The sequence below is a fragment of the Ovis canadensis genome, chromosome 1, assembly GCF_042477335.2.
Source record: "Ovis canadensis isolate MfBH-ARS-UI-01 breed Bighorn chromosome 1, ARS-UI_OviCan_v2, whole genome shotgun sequence".
Classification (NCBI taxonomy): Eukaryota; Metazoa; Chordata; class Mammalia; order Artiodactyla; family Bovidae; genus Ovis; species Ovis canadensis.
Window position 1 is genome coordinate 267,962,673 of NC_091245.1, and position 23,858 is coordinate 267,986,530.

General features: G+C 49.7%; 2 protein-coding genes across 4 annotated transcripts in view; one reads left to right on the top strand and one right to left on the bottom strand.

Annotated features, from left to right (window-relative positions):
- ITGB2 (integrin subunit beta 2) overlaps positions 1 to 6,884 on the bottom strand; it is a 31,295-nt gene extending 24,411 nt beyond the window's left edge. Inside the window, exon 1 of one of the 2 annotated variants that reach the window (XM_069582099.1) lies at positions 6,522 to 6,884. The gene's annotated coding sequence lies outside the window, so the exon portion shown is untranslated. The remainder of the gene's footprint in view (positions 1 to 6,521) is intronic. The other variant, XM_069582107.1, reaches the window with a different exon arrangement.
- A 14,827-nt stretch (positions 6,885 to 21,711) lies between these two features.
- The window catches only part of SLX9 (SLX9 ribosome biogenesis factor), a 30,437-nt gene continuing 28,290 nt past the window's right edge, over positions 21,712 to 23,858 (top strand). Inside the window, exons 1-2 of one of the 2 annotated variants that reach the window (XM_069582123.1) lie at positions 21,712 to 21,966; positions 22,260 to 22,316. The gene's annotated coding sequence lies outside the window, so the exon portion shown is untranslated. The remainder of the gene's footprint in view (positions 21,967 to 22,259; positions 22,317 to 23,858) is intronic. The other variant, XM_069582132.1, reaches the window with a different exon arrangement.

Consider the following 23,858-nt stretch of genomic DNA (forward strand, 5'->3'; position numbering starts at 1 on the left):
GTCCATAGGGTTGCACAGGGTTGGACACGACTGAAGCAACTTAGCACACCCGCACACACACACAATAGAAAAGAAACTGAAAAGGACAGTATACATGGATTAATATAGATACATATATATAAATGAATCGATTTGCTGTGCACCTGAAACAGTGTAAATCAACTACACTTCAATACATTAAATAAAAAAGAAGACTGACTCTAAAAAAAGTTTGTAGATAAAAACTTGAGTAGATGAAAACATTCAGTATTTGTCTCATGGAGAAGGTGAATGGTAATTTTTGTGTCTAAGGAAATCTCAGGGATAAAAGCAAAAAAGCAAATACCCCATAGAAAAGTCTCTTGTACACACAACATTCAGAAGAGAAGAAATGAAACTTGTTATCAAACATTTGAAAAGGCTGCTCTGGATGATAATCAGGTATTCTAATCAAAATACCTAGATTCCTGGTCTAGTTATCAAACTGGACGCTGTTTTTAACAACTGTGATGCTCACGAGTGGAGCCTACACAGCATGAAAATGTGTGAACGGTGAGTCCAGCTCGATTTTTCCAAGAAAATGTTGCTGTGTGAAAAAAAAAGTAAGTGAAAAATAACCAAACTAGGCCGTTTCTGCTGGATGGCAGCATTGTAAGTGTTTTCAATTTTCATTATCCCAGTTTGTATTTTTCAAACTTCTACAATAAACATATACACTGATTTTTAAAAAATTCATACATTTAAGAAAATTTCAATTCTGTGGTGGTCGATGCATTGCTTTAAAATGTCTCTGGAGTCCCAAAGTGGTCAGTTTTTCTGTCCCCAGTGAGCACAGAGGGCAGTCCTCGGTCCATAGACTGAGGGCAAGTGACTCTCTGCTGGGACTCTGGCTCCCAACTCGGTCACTCATTCACTCATTCTCGGAACAAGTGCTACCTGTCTGGTCTCTGGCACTGTTCTCGATTCTAGGATTTTTACTTCTGCCAAGCCCTTGTGGTACGCCAGACCCTTGTCCCTCCCCCAAACTCCCATTACCCTGAAACCCTCACCACTGCAAAGCCAACGCACAGCCACATCCATGCTGTTTATAAAACGAACTGGGGACCTCCCTGGTGGTCCAGTGGCTAAGACTCTGTGCTCCCAATGCAGGGGGCCTGGGTTCAATCTCTGGTCAGGAAACTAGATCCCGCATGCCACAACTAAGAGTTTGCTTGCTGCAACTAAGAACTGGCACGGCAAAATAAAAATAAATATTAAAAAAAAAATGAGTTGGATTTTCTTCACTAGATATTCAACAAGGGCCTCCAGAACACAGTTGAATGGTTCCAACCCGCAGCTAATTATAAAGTGTTTACTTTTCGTCTTTTGTAACCATATACAAATAAACATGTTTACAAAGTAAAAACATAGATTGGTGGAAGCACTGGTCCCACTGGGCGGCCCTTCTGTGTGTCCCCGCCCTCGGAGCACTGGAAGAGGGCGCGTGTCCCACGCTAGGGGAGGCCGCTCAGGCAGGAGCCCTGGCCCCGCTGAGGTCTCGCCCGTCGAGGAGGCTGGCCTCAGTCCCTGACTTACTCCTCATCCAGCCAGGGAACACTTCCAGCTACTCCTAGCTATAGCCCAGGGCACAACTCCCCTGGAAGACCCTCCCCTGGACGCTTCCAGAGTAGTGGAATCAGGCCCCATGGGTGCGAAGGTCTCTGCGTTGCAGACTGGCCAGATCTGAGCACCCAGGAATCTGATCCCACACTGTGGGCTCTGTGGTGACCCCTGGGCAGAGGGCGGAGGCTGTGAAGGCCTGGGCCAGAGCGATCGGACCACGGTAGACACAGCCAGTCTTCAGGGGGAGCCTCAGGCAGCGGGCGTGGTCCCTGCCTGGACAGCCACTCAGGACCCCAGGTCCCAGAGGACCAGGGCTGGGTGATGCCTACAGCAGCCTCCTGCAGGCCTGGCTGCCACTGGCACCCACAGCCTCAATTTGTCAGCAGCTCCCTGGCGTGGGGAGGCCAGACTATTCCCAGAGGTGGGGGAACCAGACCAACTCTCATTCCCAGGGGTTGGGGGCCAGACCTGCTCCCCATTCCCAGGGGTCGGGGGCCAGACCTGCTCCCCATTCCCAGGGGTGGGGGGCCAGACCTGCTCCCCACTCCCAGGGGTGGGGATGGTGGCTCTGAGGGTCCCTAAGCCCCAAAGCCAGGACAGCTGCCAGAACTGGGGCCCCCATCAGCCTGACACCAGGGTTGATGTGCCCAAGTCTATGGCCGGTGCCAAGTGACTGTGGACAGGTCACAGTGACTTCGCCTTCTGGACCTCGGGTTCCTCCTGGTCACAGAGAGACGGGGTGCTGTGAGCGTGAGTCTCATGTGCCAAGTCCACAGGCCCAAGGGACCTAGATGTTTGCTCAAACTCTGCTCTGAATGTGGCTGCAAAGATGTCTCTTAGATGGAGTCAACACTGAATCAGTGGACTCTGGGTAAAGCAGATCGCCCTCAATGCTGTGGTTGGGCCTCATCCAACCAGTTGAAGGCCTTAAAGGAAAGATGGTGTCCCCCAGGAGGAGAGACCTCTGCCTCTGGATGGCCTGGAACTCCAGCTGCAGCATCAGCTCTCTGCGGGTTCTCCAGCCTGTCTTGCAGACTTGCAGTCTGCCAGCCTCCATAGTTTCACAGGTCAGCTCCACCAAACCAACCTCTCTGTCTGTACAAACACACGCAAACATGTGCACATGTTTACACACACACACACACACACACACGTGCACATGTCCTATTGGCTCTGTCTCTCTGGGGAGCCCACACTTCATAGCTCCCAGGAGAAGCACCCCAGGTTCAGGGAAAGCTGCTGGAGGCATTTTTTGACAGCACCTCCAGGTAGGTGGGCACAGCTGTGCCTTCCTGCTCTGTGTGTTTCAGAAGCGGCAAGGGTGCCTGGCTCCCACATCTCTCTGCCCCCAGCAGAGCCCTGCAGTGGTGGCACCCCAGCCCCGAGTCCATGCGCCCGGTTGCAGACCTGGCCTCATGGGGTGCCATGCTGAACGGGGATCATGCCAGGGCTCACGCGGAAACTTGGGCCTGCTGGCTCCCTGGCACCCCAGCCCTGCTGCTCGACTGCTGGGACGGTGAGCAGCCTAGACATCTCTGGCTACTGGGGGGACCCTGGAACAAGCAGGAAAGCCTGCCCGGGTCACAGATTGGCAGCTTGGGGACTTAATTGCACGTGCTGCTTCACCAAGATGCCCACTCACCAGTGGTGGGAGCGACTGGAAACCCCAGGCCTAGGGCAACCCTAGGGCTGCTGTCTGCATGGCCTGCCCTGCCCAGGGTCGGGGGGTGATTGGGGGATGATAGGGGAGGTTGGGGAGGGGAAGGCAGGGGACATGGCTCTTTCTGAACAGTCCAGGTTCCCTGCCCACTGCAGGGCTGGACATGGACTCCATTAGCCTGACCATGACCTCATGTCCAGGGACAGGGCCCCAGAGGCCAGGTGGGTGACAGGTGGCAACACGGCTGGGACAGGTGGGTCTTGGCATCCCGGGGCCCCTGGGGCTTCGCCCCCGACCCCGCTGGGCACTCGCTCAGTAGGGGCGGTGGGTTTGGGTAGCGCCTCCTTCAGACCTCGGCTCCTGGCTCAGGTGGGATTGGGTGAGATGACAACAGAACCGACAGCCCGTTTTAGGTCTTGTTTGGGGAAAAGTGAAATAGACAGGGGCCACATTAGCATCGTAGCCCCGCCCACTTGCGGTGTCACTGGGACTTCACTGTTCCCAGAGCCTGCATTCTCAGCTGGCCCCGCTGTTCACGGGGGCTCAGTCACTAGCTCCCGGTAGCTGCCCCTGTGACGTCGGCTCCAGAGGGACTGAGGGACACGCGCAGTGACAGGTGTGCAGGCTACCGGGCCCCGCCCCCACAAGCCTTCCAGAAGCAGGGCTAGACTCACACAGGGCCGCCTCGGGCTCCATGCTGCCCCACCCATGGGGTGAAGACCTCTTCACAGTCCAGTAACCAGCCAGGTGTGGCCTGAGCTCAACTTGTGGGGCCCTATGGACACTGGCCAGCCTTCCCCACAGGCCCACATCGCCTCCCAGGGAAGTGGTTTTTGAATCACAAGCTGATTAGATCGTCAGCTGGAGTGCAAACTACTAGCCCATTTCACAGATGGAGGCTGAGCAGCCAGCCTGGCCCCCACCCATCCGGCCAGTGTGTGGGTGGGCCTCTCCCATCCCCTGGACAGCGGTGCCCCCTCTGCTGAGCTTTGGAGAGGCCCCACACTACCTGGGGTATCTCCTCTCAGAAACCTCCAGGAGCTGACTGTGACCTGCCCCAGGGCTGCATTGGCTTGGTCCAAGCTGACAGCTGTGGGCAGGCACGCCCATGCTGATTTCAGCTCGGAAACCCGAGGCTGGCGGGGCTGAGTCTGGTTGCCTGGCCGGCCGAGCCCCCAGGAAATATCTCGATTTACTCCCATCGGGACAAATCGCATGGCAGCCAAGAGTCCCCTCTCCCTGAACTCATCTGGGTCCTTGGACCCTTGTCCCTCCACTCCCAGGGGGACAGGCCTCCAAGGTCCTGGTTGTGGGAGATTTAGGTCACACACCCAATGACACCCTAAATCTTAACTGTCTCCCTGCATTTTCACATCTTTAGGCCAGAACTCAGGAGCCTTCTGGACCCTGAGAGAAGAAGCAGACCTGCCTTCAACAAAATGCACCATGGACACACACAATGTACCATGGACACACACACAGACACACAGACACACACAATGTACCATGGACACACATACACAGACACACAGACACACACAATGTACCATGGACACACACACAGACACACAGACACACACAATGTACCATGGACACACACACACACAGACACACAGACACACACAATGTACCACGGACACACACACAGACACACAGACACACAATGTACCATGGACACACACACACAGACACACAGACACACAATGTACCATGGACACACACACAGACACACAGACACACAATGTACCATGGTCACACACACAGACACACACACACACAATGTACCATGGACACACACACACAGACACACACACACACAATGTACATGGACACACACACACAGACGCACAGACACACAATGTACCATGGACACACATACACAGACACACAGACACACACAATGTACCATGGACACACACACACAATGTACCATGGACACACACACACAATGTACCATGGACACACACACATACACAATGTACCATGGACACACACACAGACACACAGTGTACCATGGACACACATACACAGACACACATACACACAATGCACTGTGGACACCCAGACACACAGTCACACACACACATAGACACACACACACACACACAATGTACCATGGACACCCAGAGACACAAAGTCACACAGACACAGACACACAAAGACACAGACACAAAGACACAGACACAAACACACAATGCATGGTGGACATACACACACACATAGACACACAGATACACAGACACATACACAGACACACACAGATACAAACATACAGAGACACACACACAGACACACACACACACACAATGCACCGTGGACACACACGCACACAGACACACAGACATAAACACGAACACACACAGATACATACAGAGACACACACACAGACACACAGACACACACAGACACAAACACACACAGATACAAACATACAGAGACACACAGAGACACACACACAATGCACTGTGGACACACACACACAGACACACACACACAGAGACACAAACACACACAGACACACACACAACGCACCTGGATACACACACAGCCAGACACACACAAAGCACTGTGGACATACACATATGCACAGAGACACACATACACTCGGAGGTACCACACGCACACAGACACACACACAGACACACACACAGACACAGACACACACAGACACAAAATGCACCATGGACACATAGACACGTACATACTCAGAGGTACCACACACACACAGGGGCTCTGCTGGAGGACAGACCTGCCCGGCCAACCGTGGAAGCATAAAGAGAGGATGGGGACAGGCCAGGGCAGGAAGAGGAAGGCACAGGGCAGGGGGAGGAGGGGGAGGCCCGGGAACCCTCCTGCAGAGCCCGGCCACGCAGACCCCGTACCCCCCAGAGGGGCCTGCCCTGCCTCCAGCCTCCTTCTGGCTCTGCGGGGCCTCGTGGCCCCCACATTGAGGGCTCAGTAAGTGCCTGGGCCTTGTTGAGAGACTCCCACAGTGGGGCCGAGGCTGAGGTCTGAGCGCATCCTTCCGCCATGCTGGTCTCATCCCCTTGGTTACGTGCCTCCCAGCAGCCAGTAGCTCTGCAGCAGTGGGCTCAGCACTTCCCCTTGCGGGGTCTCAGCTCAAGGGGCCTGGAGCGGACCACCAGGGCCACCAGGGCCCCTGAAGCCTGGGCTCCTCGGAGCTGCTTCCCTCGGGAAAGACCGCAGCCAGGGCCTCAAGGCTGAGCAGTTCCCCTCCAGAGAAGCTAGCCCGGACACAGAGGAGCCTCTGTCCACTCACCCCTGGATGCCCTGGAGACCACGGCAGGGGTGTCCCAGCTGGACTGGCAGGGGCTTCGGCTCTGCTCTTCACCAGGCTGGTGCTTCACGGGTCTGGGAAGACGCTGGGCACTGGAGACCCCACTGGTGAAGGCGCGAAGCTTCCTGTTCTAAGTCAGCAACTTGGAGGAAGTAGTTACATGTGGTTGATTGCACCACATGGGGCCCGTCATCCAGCCCCGGCCCCTCTGCCTACACAGCTCAAGCCCAAGGGCTGTCAGAGGAACAACATGCACACAGACACACCATCCATTATACGTGCTCAGGGCGGGAAGGGACTGGGGACACACCATCCATTATACATGCTCAGGGCGGGAAGCGGAACAGGGTGGGACCGGATGGAGTGGGAGCAGGGCCCCTGGCAGCACCGCCTGCACCCTCAGGGGATGGGGAACCCTGGAGGGCAGTGCCCAGGAATTTGCACCCTTGGAAGGGATAGCCTGCACACTGAGCACCCCCATCAGAGAAGAAGCAGACAGGCACAGAGGATGCAGACTTGTATCATAGAAATGGAGAAGCATCACAGGGCCCAGAGGGCAGACGAGAAGGTGGAGAGCGAATCAGTGAGCAGGCTGTGGGGCCAGCTGGGGGGACAAAGGAACAGGGCAGAGGGCAGAGGAGCTCCGGGAGAGAACAAGATGGGAGACACTCAATCAGCAGGGGAAAAGCTCCAGATCCAAGAGAAAGAGAGAGAATCCAGATGAAGGGGCTGCTGCTTGTCTTGGGAGGAAGGAAAAAGGTCCCCAAACTGGGTAACATATGATGTTATCACAGAACATTAATGACAGAAAACAGTACAGATTCAGAGAGACAGAGATGGAGAGAGACAGAGGGAGAAAGAGATGGAGAGAGACAGAGAGAGACAGAGAGGCAGAGACAGAGAGCACACAGGAGGAAGGGGAGGATTAAGATGAGGAGGAAGAGAGGAGAGGAGACACAGACTGATTACATCCACAAAGAAACAGAATGCAGTCTTCAGATGAACCCAGTCTCACATACATAAACTACCCTTAACTCTGTTTGGAAGATGCAATCTCAAAGACAGACAGATGAAGAAATCCAAGAGGAATCCAAGGGTGGGTGTGGGGCAACAGTAATCAAAGAAATAAGTAAAAATCGTTAAGCCTAAGTAACTGTCAACTTTAAACTAATGATAGGAAACATTTAATATTCAAATTAAAGTTTAATATTTTAATTTAATATTTAATTTTAATAATATATTGTGACTTGTTGTTCAGTTGCTAAGTCATGTCCAACTCTTTGCGACCTCATGGACTGTAGCACAACAGGCTTCCCTGTCCTTCACCATCTCCCGGAGTTTTCTCAAACTCACATCCATTGAGTCAGTGATACCATCCAACCATCTCATCCTCTGTCACCCACTTCTCCTGCCCTCAACCTTTCCCAGCACCTGGGTCTTTTCCATTGCATTGGCTCTTCACATTAGGTGGCCAAAGTACTAGAGCTTCAGCTTCAACATCAGTCCTTCCAATGAATATCCAGAGTTGATTTCCTTTGGGATTGACTGGTTTGATATCCTTGCTGTCCAAGGGATTTTCAAGACTCTTCTCCAGCATCGTAATTCTAAAGCATCGATTTTTTGGTGCTCAGATGGGAAACATTTAATTTTACATGTGGTAACTATTAAAACACTTTTAAAGAAGAGAAATAGGCAGGTCTTCCCTGGTGGTCCAATGCTTAATAACCTGCCTGCCAATGCAGGGGACATGGGTTTGATTCCTGCCAGTGAACTAAGATCCCATATGCTGTGGAGCAATTAAACCTGAGCGCTGCAACTACGGAGCCTGTGCACCCTGGAGCCTGTGCTCCACGACAAGAGAAGCCCCTGCACGCCACCACTACAGAAAGCCTATGAGCAGCAACAAAGACCCAGGGTGGCCAAAAGTCAACAAAATAAGAAAGTAAATATTTTTTAAAAAGAACAGAAATAGGAAGTGCACAGCTGAAGAAGGAAGAAATATGAGAAAAAAAATTTAAAGGTAGAAGCAATACAACAACAAGAAAGGATTGTGAACTAGGAGCACACAATAAGACTTCAGGAATGGTTTCAAAAATTCCAGAGAACCCAGAGTTCCAGGGGTGCAGCACTCGTGAACAGTCCACTCTCCCCCTCTTCAAATAAAGTCTTGGTGACTTTTTTTGAAAAAAAAAAAAAAAAAAAACAAGTTCCAATTAGATGTCTTCTATAAATGGAACTTCCTCTTTATGGAACTATTCCAGAAAATACAACAAAAAAGGAAGGAGAGATTGAGAATTTCCCTGCATCACGCCCACCGGTCTCTCAATAGATGCAGACTGTCCCTGGCGGTGACCCCACAGAGACATGCCAGTCACAGAGACACCCCTGCCACTCACAGACGTGTCACCTGCTGCCCTAGGCCTTGGAAAACGTAGCAACAGACATTAAGGCAATCATCAAGTAAATAAAATAATTGATATTGAAGCTGAAACTCCAATACTTTGGCCACCTGATGAGAAGAACTGATTCACTGGAAAAGACCCTGATGCTGGGAAAGATTGAAGGCAGGAGAAGGAGATGACAGAGGATGAGATGGTTGGATGGCATCACCGACTCAATGAACATGAGTTTGGGTAAACTCCGGGAGTTGTTGATGCACAGGGAGGCCTGGCGTGCTACAGTTCATGGGGTCACAAAGAGTCAGACACAACTGAGCGACAGAACTGAACTGAACTGAACTGAAATAAAACAAAAATAACAATGTTTACTCTTGAACCCCAATCACATCAACACTTTATCTCTTTGCCTGGGAACAAGGAGGACAGAGGGCTGGGCTAGTGGGCGTGGCAGGGATGAGTGAGCACTATCAAGGCTGGAGAGAAGCCCCCAGGACCAAGAGCAGGTTGCATGAGAGAAGAGTAGGTGTGGGAACCCCAAGACAAGAGACTGGAGAGACAGGAGCTGCTTACCACGCCTGGATGGCAGGACAGTCACAAACTACTGTCAACAGCTTTAGGCGTGTTAAAGATTTCTTGATTATCTCAAAGAATCATCACCTTTTAGAGTCCCAAGTTAGGATATTTGCACAGGATGTTCCGGGTTTGCTTCCAAACAATCAGGGGTGGGGTAGGTGGGAGAGAATGGAGAGTGAAAGGGAAGCCGCTCAGTCGTGTCGACTCTGTAACCTGGTGGGTTGTAACCCACCAGGCTTCTCCGTCCGTGGGATTCTCCAGGCAAGAATACTGGAGTGGGTTACCATTTCCTTCTCCAGGGGATCTTCCTGACCCAGGGATAGAACCCCGGTGTCCTGCATTGGAGGCAGACGCTTTAACCTCTGAGCCACCAGGAAAGCCCACTAGGGAGAGAGTGGGCAGGGATGTAAATAAGACAAGATTAGCCTAGAAGTGATCGTTGTTGACGCAGAAGCTGAGGACACATGGGTTCATTAAACTGTCTGGTCTATTTGTATATGTGTGAAATTTTCTGCAGTAAAATTTTTTAATTTTAAAAAGAAGCATAAAGTTGCCTAATGGGGGTAGAGGTTCAGTTTTGAAAAATGAAAAAGTTCCAGAGTTTAGTTGCATGACAATGCGAATATACTTAATAACAGTGAACTTTACACTTAAAAATGGTAAAGATGGCTAAATTGATGTTATGTATTTTACCATAATTAGAAAGAAAAAATGTTACCTATTAGCTAAATTGTTAAAAGTGACACCGAAGGCTGAAAATAAAGGATTGGAAGACATACATATCACATAAAAAACACTTAAGATGCAATATAGAGATAATATTAAAAGATATAATTAAATGCAAAAAAACACATTAAATGAATAAATAAAGATGTACAGAAAGAAAGTTCCAATCCACAAAGAAAGTTCAGCCATCCTAAATCTTTATATACTAAACAAAATCACAATACATAAAAAACAAAAACTGAAAAATACATAAGTAAACAGATATAACCACAAACATAGTAAACATTTAATATGCCTCTCTCAGAAATGAATAGATCCCAAAGAAAATTAGGTCTATGGAGAACTTGAGGAATATAATCCCCGGAGGCAGGCATTGCAACTCACTCCAGTATTCCTGCCTGGAGAATCCCATGGACAGAGGAGCGCGGCGGGCTACTGTTGCAGAGCTGGACATGACTGAAGCAACTTAGCACACGCGCACAACTCTTTAACTTGTATGCAGTAAAGTTAAAAAGGGAGGGAAGTAACAAGCAGATCATTTATTAAGCCACAAAGGGAATTTCTATTTGTCCTAAAGCGCAGAGATCATAAGGAGGCCAAATTCAGTGTAATAAAAGTAGATGATAAGCAAAGAAGGGTGTGTGTATATTAGTCACTCAGTTGTGTTTGACACTTTGTGACCCTAAGCTACTCCATCCATGGGATTCTCCAGGCAAGAATACTGGAGTGGGTAGCCATTCCCTTTTCCAGGGGATCTTCCTGACCCAGAGATGGAGACCTGGTCTCTTGCACTGCAGGCAGATTCTCTACTGTCTGAGCCACTAGGGAAGCCCGAAGCAAAGAACAGCAGTAAAGAAAAACCCAGCACTCCCAAACTGGAGCCAAACCCAACATGGAATAAAAAGATATCTTGTGGCCTTTCATGCACAAGAGGAAGCAATTAAAGTATGGATCTGGAGCTGTCTGTATCCACATGAGAGGCCCAAAACCATAACACTGAGGTTATATTTAAAAACAAACTGCAGAAGAAGGCTTCCTACTACACCATGCACATTCGACACGATCCCAGGAAAAATACCCACACACTCAGGAACCTACATCCAGGGCAGAGGCTGCCTCTGCAGGTGAGCAGGCAGTGGTCCTGGGAGATGGATACAGAGGGCTTCAGTTTTGTGTTTTAAAGTTTTATGAAGAAGAAAGAAGAAAACTTCTGGGCAAAATAAAGCAAAATATTAAGATTTGATGAAGTTGGATGGTGGGTATATGGGTGTTCGTTATGCTGATCTCCATGCTTTTCTATAGTCTCGAAATAATTTATTTTCTTTTTTAATGAGCATTTTTAAAACAAAAATTTTATTTATTATTTTTACAGTTTTGGCCATACTGGGACCTTTGTTACCTAACCAGGATTGAATCCTCACCCTCTGCACTGAAAAATGGGATCTTCACCACTGGACCACCAGGGAAGTCTCCAAATAATTTTTCTTTCTTTCTTTCTTTTTTTTTTAAAGGAACTAACAGGGAGTGACTGAAAATGAGCATGGAGATCTTTTGGGGGTAAGGGAAATACTTTAAAAATGGACTGCGGTGGTGACCGAATAAATTTGCAAATCCAGCTAAAATTCATCATCCTTAAATCGTACACTTAATATGAGCGGTATTGGCTTGCAAGCTCTGTCTTAATGCAGCTGTAAAAAATGAATTTATATTAAGAGTAAGAAAAAAAGGGCCAGTAGCTTCCAGTCCCAGCTGAGACAGAGTAAGCCCACCCTACTCCATCTCTACAGTGACCACAACTGAAAATATCACACAGGATAAAATGGAGCAACTTTCTAGACAGAGTAGGGGGAGAAATCAAAACCTGATGAAAGGCTGATTTCATTGCAGATGTCTCCTACACCCACAGGTTAGATTCAAGGTAGCTTGAACCCCAGGAGAGACAGGAGGCATGGCCAAGAGAACCCTTCCTTTCTGGTCCGTGGACTGGGAGGAGCAATGCTCTGAAAGACAGACAGAGTGAAAGAGATGCCCTGTTTCATTTCCCTAGTCTTGCCCTGGAGGCAAATTCCTGTCCCAACGCCGCACTCCCAGGATGGCGGTAGTGGTAGCAGCAGCTACAGCAGCAGAAGCTCTGGTCACTTTGACCCAAAGGCGACCCAGTCACAGGAAGCAGGAGGCACACCAATGCAGGAGGCTGAAGCTCTGCTTTATAGCCAGAGGACGGGAAAGGAAGCCTCAGGAAGCTGGAGAGCTTGGGAGAAATTAATAAGAAGATCAAGAAGGAGAACACATAAAGCTTCACATGAAGTTCCAGACTCAACTCTGGGCTGGAAATGTATGGAAATGACCCAAAAGAGTAAGTCAAAGCCTTTGAGAGTTGAATCATGGTGTAGATAGACCACTGTCAAGGTTGAAAACTGGACCAGGGGGTGCAGATGCAAAGTGGATTCAAATAGCACTGCAGAGAGTCTGAAAAGTAAACTCACATTGGAACCACATCCCGCAGGAGGCAGATCTGAACTTGTGGTCTAACCCAACCAGGCTGATGGGTGGGGTGGGGGCAGGGTTGGGGGAAGAGCAATATTGGAGAACACTGGAGAAGATTTTGAGAGGATCATTAAACAATGTCCAAAATGTTTAAAACATAATCCAAAAGTTCCCAAACAACAATAACAACAAAGAAAATCTGACCAAATTGTAAGAGAAAAAAAAAATACTAGATGCCAACTCTGAGATGATCCAAATGCTGAAATTATCACGTAAAGCATTAAAATCAATAGCTTAAAATATACTCTATTATGTAAAAAACACATCTTGAAACAAATGCAGAAATATAAAAACTTCAGCAGCAATATAAAAGCTATAAAAAGAAAAAATGGTATTAAAAATATGATTATAGATATTTAAAAATTCACTGAGTGGGCTTACTAGGAGGGTAGTGAAGACAGCAGAGTGAGTGAATTTGGGGACCAGTAGAAATTATCCAATATTAATGATAGAGAGAAGAAAAGATTGACAACAAATGAAGAGAGACTGGGGACCTGTGGAATAATATCAAGAGACCTAACACTTGCGTCACTGGAGCCCCAGGGCGAGAGGAGTAAAGGGCTGGCCCAGAAAAAGTATTTGAAAAAATAATGGCTGAAAAATACCCCAAATTTGATGAAAAAATATACATTTACAGGTTAAAGAAACTTAGCGAACCCCTAACAGGATAAAGCTGAAGAAAATCAAGCCTATACACACCCTACTCAGAGTGCTGAAACCAAAGACAAAGAAAAATGTCCCGAAAACAGCCAGAGTAGATGACGAGTCACGTGCAGAGGAAATCTGCTGGAATGACAGCAGATTTCCTGCCAGAGTCCATGGGTGCCAGAAGACAGTGGAACAACCTGTACAAAAGCTCCGAAAGGAAAGACGTCTTTTTCCTTAGCTCTGAATTCTATTCCCACCAGTGAAGGGGAAACAAACACATGCTCTGATAAAAGTAGGAAAACGAGTGCTCAGCAGACAAGCTCTACGAGAAACCTTGAGATTTCAGGAGGAAATTATATCCGAGGAAAACTGGGAAACCTAGAAATGAAGAAAAAACAACAGACCCAGTAAATAGCTGGTAAACATGTACAGTATTTCCCCTCTTCAGTTCAGTTCAGTCACTCAGTCACGTCTGATTCTGCGACCCCATGGGAAGCAGCATGCCAGGCTTCCCTGTCCATCACCAACTCCCAGAGCTTGCTCAGACTCATGTCCATTGAGTTGGTGCTGCCATCCAACCATCTCATCCTCTGTCACCCCCTTCCCCTCCTGCCCTCAATCTTTTCCAGCATCAGGGTCTTTTCCAATGAGTAATTTCTTCACATCAGATGGCCAGCGTATCAGAACTTCAGCTTCAGCCTCAGTCCTTCCAGTGAACACCCAGGACTCATCTCCTTTAGAATGGACTGGTTTTCTATGATCCAACGGATGTTGGCAATTTGATCTCTGGTTCCTCTGTCTTTTTAAAATCCAGCTTGAACATCTGGATGTTTTCGGTTCACATACTGTTGAAGCCTAGCTTGGAGACTTTTGAGCATTACCTTGCTAGTGCGTGAGATAAATGCAGTTGTGCAGTAGTTTGAGCATTCTTTGGCATTGCCTTTCTTTGGATTGGAATGAAACTGACCTTTTCTAGTCCTGTGGCCACTGCTGAGCTTTCCAAATTTCCTGGCATATTGAGTGCAGCACTTTCACAGCATCATCTTTCAGGATTTGAAATATCTCAGCTGGCATTCCATCACTTCCACTAGCTTTGTTTGTAGTGATGCTTCCTAAGGCCCACTTGACTTCACACTCCAGGATGTCTGGCTCCAGGTGAGTGATCATACCATCGTGGTTATCTATGTTATGAAGATCTTTTTTTGTATAGTTTTTCTGTGTATTCTTGCCACCTCTTCTTAATATCTTCTGCTTCAGTTAGGTCCATACTGTTTCTGTCCTTGACTGTGACCATCTTTGCATGAAATGTTCCCTTGGTATTTCGAATTTTCTTGAATAGATCTCTAGTCTTTCCCATTCTATTGTTTTCCTGTTTCTTTGCATTGATAACTGAGAATGGCTTTCTTATCTCTCCTTGCTAGCCTTTGGAACTCTGCATTCAGATGGGTATCTTTCCTTTTCTCCTTTGCTTTTCACTTCTCTTCTTTTCTCAGCTATTTGTGAGGCCTCCTCAGACAACCATTTTGCCTTTTTGCATTTCTTTGTCTTGGGAATGGTTTTGATCATTGCCTCCTGTACAATGTTATAAACTTCTGCCCACAGTTCTTCAGGTACTCTATCAGATATAATTCCTGGTATCTATTTCCCCTCTTAATGTCTTTACAATATGTTGATGGTAATAATGATGACATTGTCTGGTGGGGTTTTCAATGTACTTGGATGCTAAAATGGACTTCCCTGGAGGTGCAGAGGTGAAGAATCTGCCTGCAATGCAGGAGATGCAGGTTCAATCCCTGGGTTGGGAAGATCCCCTCTGGAGAAGGAAATGGCAACTTACTCCAGTATTCTTGCCTAGAGAATTCCATGGACAGGAGCCTGGTGGGCTACAGTCCATGGAGTCACAAAGACTTGCACTTGATCTAATGACTGAGCGTGCACACAGATGAAAACTAGATGCAACTACATCATAAAAGGAGACCAGTGAGGAACACACAGTTTTAACATTCCATTTCATTTCACTTGAAATGGTAGAGTGTCTGCTTCAAGCAGACAATGAGGTGTTTAGTATATATATTGTAATCTCGGGATCCACTGCTAAAAAACCTATATAAAAAGATGTAGTTAAAACCCAGCTAATAAATTAGAATGTAATACTCAAAAGCCTGATACAATAAAGGAAAGCAGGACAGTTGAAGAAAATCAAGATCTGAAAATCCAATGATGTCAATAATTACATCATGTAAATGATCTAAATACACCAGTTGCAAGACAGATTCTGGCACATGAAGTTTCTAAAAATGTGGCCCAACTATATGCTGCCTATAAGAAACACACTTTATTAATTTTTTTATTGAAGTATATAGTTGATTTACAGTGTTGTGCCAATCTCTGCTGTACAGCAAAGTGACTCAGTTATACACATATATATTCTTTTTAATATATTCTTTACCATTATGATTTATCATAGGATATTGAGTATAGTTCCCTGTGCTATACATTAGGGCCTTATTTTTTATCCATTCTAAATTTAATAGAGAAACACACTTTAAATATGATAATACAGGTAGGTTAATAGAAGATGGATGGGAAAACTAGTCAAAAGAAAATTAGAATGACTGTGTGAATATCAAGCAAAGTACACTTCACATCAATGCACATTACCAGGTGCATGGTGGGTCCCGACTTGACGAAAGGGTCTATTTAAGAAGACAATACAACAGTTATAAAATGTGTATACATCTAATGACAGAATGTCAAAATATTAATACATGAAGCAAAATCTGAAAGAACTAAAAGGAAAAATAGATGATTATAAGAGGAGGCTTCATTATTCCTCTCCCAGTAATCAATTTTTTAAAAAATTAGACATAAGATCAGCAAGTACACAGAAGACCTAAAAAACACCACTGACCATCAGGACCCAAAGGACATTTCATCCAGAGCAGTAGGAGATGTCCACAACACGGTCACCAAGGAAGGCTGTGTCCAGGGCCATGGAGCAGAGCAGAAGACATTTAAGAGAACTGGAACCGTGTGGGGTATGTTCTCCAGCTGTATGGCATTGCTAACTGGAATTGAACCAGAAAGCAAGCATCAGAAAGACACAGGGCACTCTCAGAAGAAATGATGTACTTTTAAATAATCCATGGATCAACAGAAGCCTCAAGAGAAATTAGAAAACATTTCAGATGGAATGAAACGAAACACAACATATTGTGTTTGTAGGATGCAGCGAAAGCAATGTGTAGAGGGAAATTCATGGCAGTAAATGTATCCATTAGAGACCCAACAACATGAATGATTCACAAGCATTGTGCTAAGTGAAGAAAGCCAGGAGGAAACACGTAAGGCTGGATAGAGACTCAGTGTGCACAGGGGAGGTTAACATCAAAACTGAAGTGAGAATCCCTTTCCAACCATCACAGGGATGGATCTGAAAGACAAAGACTATGAGGAAATGGGGTGCAGCATTCTGTATTTAGGTGTACAACATGCACCCTGTTTGGTGTGCAGCACCCCAGCCTGATGCCCACAGGGTGACTGTGGGGTCTGTGTCTTCATGGGGCAGCATTTGCATGAAGTGTCATGAAATCCCATCTGGTACCAGGGATGGGGCCTCGGCAAACCCTGGGCACATCCTTGCTAGAGGATTGAAGTGGTTGAACGGCTAGCAGCAAGAAGGCAGACAGGGAGCTCTGACAACGTGGAGCAGAGGACATCCCTGGCTTTGGTGGGGAGTGACCAAGAGGGACAGGGCTTTGCACTGTAAGGAAAACCGAAGCCAGGGACAAGTGAGCTTCTGCAGCAGGATTCTGGGAATGATCTTCTCGCCTAGGTCAGCTAAGAAAGTCCATCTGCAGGCACTTTCGCCTTCACCTTCCAGATAGTTGACTTTATTTCATCAAGTGCTCATTGAGGACTCCAGGGCTGGGGGCCCGACTCTAAGCACAGAAGGTCCATGGCTGTGCGCTCAGAACATCAGGGCCTGTGAGCAGGCAAGCATGCCATGGTGACACAAAGCAGGATGAGGGGGCCACCAGTGTTCCAGGCCTGGAGGTGGGCAAGCAGGAGCCAGCCAGGTGAGTATAGAAAGAAGGGAGAGATGCCTTCCCCGTGAGGTCCTGAACATCAGCCTGGGTGCCCCAGCCCCCTTCCCACCCAGTCACGTCCCCACAACACACACCCCGAGAGCGCAAGAAGCAGGCTCCTTTGCAACAGTGTGTAGGCTAAGAAATATTCAATGACAGAGCACCATGAGAAGGGTTCCAGGCTCACTCTGCAGAGATTCCCGTGGCGGGGCAGCTGGCATCAGACACTGCAGCCCATGAGGCTGTGCCCATGGGGCAGACGAGGAGGCATGAGACCTGGAGAAAGAAAGAGCCTGCACCCAGCGCCCAGAAGGCAGAATGCAGTCCCTTGAGAACTTGCCCCATGTGACGAGCAGGCATTTAAGTGAACAGTGAGGCTGCTGGCAGCTCTTTCCCAGCCCCTCCCTAGTCCCCAGCTCCTGGCAGGCAGTGCCACCATCTTGCCTCCCTCTTCCAACCCCCTCCCAACTGGCCTGCAAGTTCCCCCAGCTCCTCCTCCACTCCAAATCGTCTTCTCCAACCCTTCCCCCATCTTTGCTTTTTCTCTTTTTTAATTTCTTCCCACCAGTAACTTCCTTCTGAGTGTTGATTCAGCTGCTGCTCTTTTGTGGGGAAGCGGGGGTGGGAGGCACTGGTAGAGGCAGCTGTGGGGGGGCAGGCACATGCCACTGGGGGTGCGGAGAGCAGAACAGGAAATAGAACTGGCCATGCAGGTGCTCTAAACAATTCCTGCTCCTTTGAGTCCCCACAAATCCACACCAACGGGCAGAAGTCACCCAGCCAGGGTGATGGAGATGCCCAGTCTAATCCAGGCCACGTGTGTGTAGTGGAGTAGCCAAGTGAACCTAGAAAGGAGAAGAGGTCTGAGAGGCTGGGGCTGTTCCTAACTCTCCTGTCCTGAACACTGGCCACAGCACCGCCGGCCCCACTTCCCACATCTAAACAGAGGGCCCTTTCTCCTTGCCTTCCTCCTTGTAGCTTTTTCTGTTTGTGGGAGGAAGTTGAAGAGGTGACTCTCTCTTTCCCTGGCATGCCTGAAAGGTGGGAAGCTGGGGTGGGGGCTGGCCTGGGCAGGGGTCCCTGGACCCTCCTCAAAGCACAGAGATGAACTGACAGGTTCGACGGTGTGGAAGGTCACACTGAGAAGAGTCCCTGGTGGACAGAGGAAGACTTGGCTCCAAGTACAAAGGAGACTGAGCCAGCAGAAACGTTAAGCAACTATCAACTTGAGGGAAAACCAGAAAGCTGTGCCAAGAGGAAAAAGTAATTACCGTGAGTGCACTTGGCTCAGCAGTGCACATTTACACAGTCAGAAGAAGGGAAGCACTGAGCCAGGTTAAAAATAAAACTGTGATAACAGCTCCAGCCAGAGGCGAGGGGTGGGTGGGAGTGTGAGGCGCTATCACCTCCTCTACCAGAACAGGAAGGGCAGAGTGCTTTCCCATACCGCTCCCCTCAGCACAAAGGCCGGGCTGATCTGTGGGGCACCCACGGGTCGGGGGAAGGCATCAAATCCTAACCCAGCGCCCTGGGTCGTTCCTCTCCTTCCTGGGACTTGTCACATCGCCATTTCCTGTTCAGTTTGTGTTTTCATTTGAGAACATCTTTGTGGATGCATGCTCACGGAAAGTCTGGGTTGCCTCCATCTAAGCAGGTTTTGCATCTTCCATCCTGGATGGAGCAGCTCAGTTCCCACATTCATTGTTTGGGCTCCTCATGTCCTGGGGGCCCAGCTGTGGGCCTGGAGGCCGAGGCTAGGGCAGCCCTTGCACTTGGGGTCTAACAGCTGGGCCACTAGTGGTGGAAGCTCAGACCCCTTGCCATGTTTCTCTCTGGGCCTTGGTTTCCTACAATCTCCCAGTCCCCCTGGTTGTGAGCGTTAAGTGAGGACATGGGAAAGGGTCCTGCAGTGCGCCTGGCACACAGCAGGTGCTCAGTAAATGTAAAGATTAAATCATAAAGAGAAGAATGAGAGGAGGTCCCAGCGCTCATGTAGCTTTTTTCTTTTTTGAAACTTAATTAAATAACTTTTGGCTGTGCTGGGTCTTTGTTGCTGTGCGGGCTTTCCTCTAGTTGCCATAAGCAGGGGCTTCTCTTGAGTTGCTGTGCTTGGGCTTCTCGGTGCAATGCCTTCTCTTGTTGTAGAGCACAGGCTCTAGGGAATGCGAGCTTCTTGAACTGCGGCTCCTGAGCTCTAGGCACACGGGCTTCAGTAGCTGTGGTGAACAGGCTTAGCTGCCCCTTGGTATGGGGGATCTTCCCGGACCAGGGATCGAACCCATGTCCCCTGCACTTGCAGGCAGATTCTTCTTTTTTTTCAATTAATTAATTAATTATTATTTTTTTTAAAGTTAATTTATTTTTGGCTGTGCTGGGTCTTTGTTGCTATGCGTGGGCTTTCTCTAGTTGCCACAAGTGGGGGATCCTCTTTGTTGCTGCGGTACCTGGGCTTCTCATTGAGGTGGCTTCTCTTGTTTCAGAGCACAGGCTTTCGGTTGCAGGGGCTTCAAGAGTTACAGTACACAGGCTCAGGGGTTGTGGCATGCAGACTTAGTTGCCCTGCAGCATGTGGAATCTTCGAGGACCAAAGCTTGAACTTGCGTCCGCTGCAATGGCAAGTGGATTCTTAACCAGTGGACCACCAGGGAAGTCCTAATTTATTTATTTTTAATTGAAGGATAATTGCTTTATGATATGGCAGGCAGATTCTTAGCCAGTGGACCACCAGGGAAGTCCTAATTTATTTTTAATTGAAGGGTAATTGCTTTATGATATGGCAGGCAGATTCTTAGCCACTGGACCACCAGGCAAGTCCCACTCATGGAGCTTTTGAAAACATTACAGTTTTTTTTTTTTTGAGGGGAGGGTCTATATCTGGATTTACAGAGCAATTTCTCATTAAATGTCCTGCTTCTACTTCCTAACGTTGAGCTTGGGGGAACAATTTAACTTCTTTGCATTGGTTTCTTTTCATGTGATAACAGGAATCAGATTCTCTACTCCTTCCCTCCCAGAAATGCGGTGCAAAGGTGAAACTGGCTCCATGAGCTGAGAGAAGGCATTAAGGAGGAGGCAGAGGAAAGCATGGCAGCTGGGGCCTTCCTGGGGGGCGGAAATGTGGCACCACTGGCTCCTGCCCACTTGTGAGATTTCGGGGGAACATCTGAAGAATTCTCTCCTCGCTCCTTGCCAGGATCCCTGGGAAGGTCCATGAAAGCCCACTTTCAACCCATTCTCCGCCACGGGGATCCCAGGCTTCAGCCACGTCTGATCACCTGCCACCTCCTTGTAGTCATCCATATTGTCTCACCTGCATGGTGGGCTATGAGACCACCCCCCACCACCCACACATTCCATCCTGAAGGGTCCCACCTAAACCCTGCTGGCCTGTGGACCCCTTGTCCCTGCTGTGTTCCTAACTGGTCAGGAGCTGTCCCTTCCTCTGGCCCCAAGTGGCACTTTAGAGGCAGGTGTCACATTGGTTGTGCAGAGGTGAAGGGCAATGGCTTGGGTGGGTGGCCTGGGACTCAGACGTGAAGCCAGACCTTCGCCCACCAATGAGAACACTGATCACAGCGCTGTCACCCAGCATGGGGTTGCGAGCCACATGGTCACAGAGGAAGTGCAGCGGGTCTGGAGGGTGGCAAGGGGCAAACTTTCCTGGGGAAGAGCATATAGCACCTATTTTTGGCCTGGCTGGCCATGTGACCTGTGGTGTGACAGCCACAGCCCATCATGCTGTGAAGAAGCAACTGGGTTTAAAAATGGGCAGAGGGCCAGTCTGTGGGTTGGGGTTCCCAGAACTCACTAGAGATCAGCAGTTCTCTGGGAGTGGGGACACTGGGGGAGGGGCAGGGGAAGGAGCACCTGGGTGCCTGTTGGGAATGCAGTGGATGCTTGTCCAACCCACTGGATCAGACTCAGTGTGGGGCCAGGTATCCGTGTAACAGAACCTAGTGGCAGGTCATCAGCAGGGGGGACAAGCCTGAATGAGACCCTGAGCCCCATGCCATGCTGGCCTGCATGGGAAGGTGCTAGGCACTGGGAAGGAAGGAGAGGTGGGAACAGAGCCTGAGACCACCCGACGCTGAAGCGGACCCCAAGGGTCATTTCTGTCTTGGAAACCTCTCTTGGCTTTCCTTGTCATTTCAAGACTCCTCCTCTTCCACCCAGAACCTCCCAGGGTGCACTAGTGGTAAAGAATTCACCCGCCAATGCAGGAGACACAGGAAACAAGGGTTTGATCCCGGGGTCGGGAAGATACCCTGGAGGAGGAAACAGCAACCCTCTCCAGTATTCTTCTTGCCTGTAGAATTCCACAGACAGAGGAGCCTGGCAGGCTACTGTCCACGGGGTCACAAGGAGTCGGACACGACTGAGCACACACACAGCTCTTCCTCCACTGCAGCATCTCACTGGCTCCCCAGTTCCCACTGAAACCTGAAGGTGGGTGTTGCTGTGCCTGGCCCACTGGGCTCCCCTGGCATCCTTGCAGGCATCTTCCAGGAAGTGGCCATGTGCCCCCTCTGCACACCTGCTCCCTCCTCCTTTCCTCCCCTTCCTCCTCCCTCCCCTCTGGTTCTGGGTGCCAGCCCAGTGGCAGCCTCTTGGCTCAGAAGGACTTCTCCAGAAAGATCTCACACCCTCCATCACTGGGAAGCCCTTGCAGCTCAGGGTGGCGGTGGGGGGAGGGGGGAGTCTGCTTTCTGACTTCTCCCGCTTATGTCTTCTTGCTCAAGGAACTAGCTGCATGGGCTCCATGGGTCAGCCTTGCTGCTGGCACCCAGAGGTGCAGGGTGAGTGAGCAGTGGGGGGCTCCGGGTCGGGTGGGGGGCTGGGGTGGAGGACCAGGTACACCCCTCCCCACCAGGACAAGTAGCTGCAGGGTCTTAGACCAGTTCCTCGAAGGTGCCCTTTTTTATCTGTAAAATGAGGGTGGGGTCCCCCTCTCAGGAAGCTGGGATGAAGTGCAGGAAGCTCTCAGCAGAACCTAGGAACATGGAGGCTGGGCGAGGTCAGGGCCAAGGCCAGGTCCCAGCCCAGCCAGGCTTTTGAGGGAGGCAGGGTGGAAGGGAGGAGGGGAGAGTGTGACACCCAGAAGGCGGCCACCGCTGGGGTGAGGCAGAGGGCAAGCAGGAAAGGAACATTTGCCTAGATCTGGGTGTGGCACCGCCCTGCAGGGAGTGACCCTAGGAATCACGTGGGTGGGAGGCCGGCCTGGCTAACAGGCCAGCCGGCCGACCCTGGGCTACGACGTGCTGGGTGGGTACCAGGGAGATATAATCCCTTCAGTTCAATTTAGTTCAGTTCAGTCGCTCAGTCATGTCCAACTCTTTGCGACCCCATCAGTCGCAGCACGCCAGGCCTCCCTGTCCATCACCAACTCCCGGAGTTCACTCAAACTCACTTCCATCAAGTCGGTGATGCCATCCAGCCATTATCAAAATTCCTATTGACTAAGGCTGCACTATCCGCGCGGGTGGGGGCAGGAGAGGACAGAGGCTGCAGGCCTGGACACTATGGGGCACCTCTGGGAAATGGGATTAAAGGGGTTTTCACTTTAGAAACGGATTTCTGTATTCTCCAAATTGTCTATGAGAGCCACGTAGTAATTTTATAATCAGAAAAGCATGCGACTCTAAATCAAGTTTATGAAATGGAAAAGCAGAAACCAAGGGACCCACCCTCTTCCCCATCAGCGGGCTCTCTTCCTAGCTTCGGGAGGGCTGGAAGCAGGGCCTGAGGGCGATGGGCCAGGGCCCCCGCGGAGTCAGGTGGGAAACCTACTGCCCGCCTCATCCTCCTGTCCCTCCCTCTCCACTTCCTTCCCATCACCCCGGCGACCACATTTAGGGCGCACTATTTCACCCCAAGAGTTTCCCAGTGCAGCAACTCCACCACCCCCATAGTTTGCATCAGATCTTCCTGTCGTGTTGCTGGGCGTGGACGGGCACAACCCTCTAGCCCCGCGGTGGCCGCCCGCGGAGGCACACCGGTGGGGCCCCTGCCAAGAGGGATTCGTCCTCTTTCAGGGACGCTCAGACGACAAATGGCCCCACAAAGGCCCAAACCGACCGTTTTCAACTCCAATGCCGGCCTCAGTCTAGCAGTCTAGCCAGTGGGGGGAGTCACTCCTCCGCAGCCTGGGCGGGTCTCAAGCCCCGGCATGCTGGAGCCTCCTTCCGGAACCCCTTCCTTAGGGGCCCTCGGGGCGGGGCAGGAAGGTCTGCAGTTCACTCGCGACTTTTCTTTGACCCCCGCCTGGCTCAGGCGTCCCCAGGCCCGCGCGCGGAGCCTCCGCCTGCCGCGGGGCGACCTGCCGGGTGCGGACAATCAGA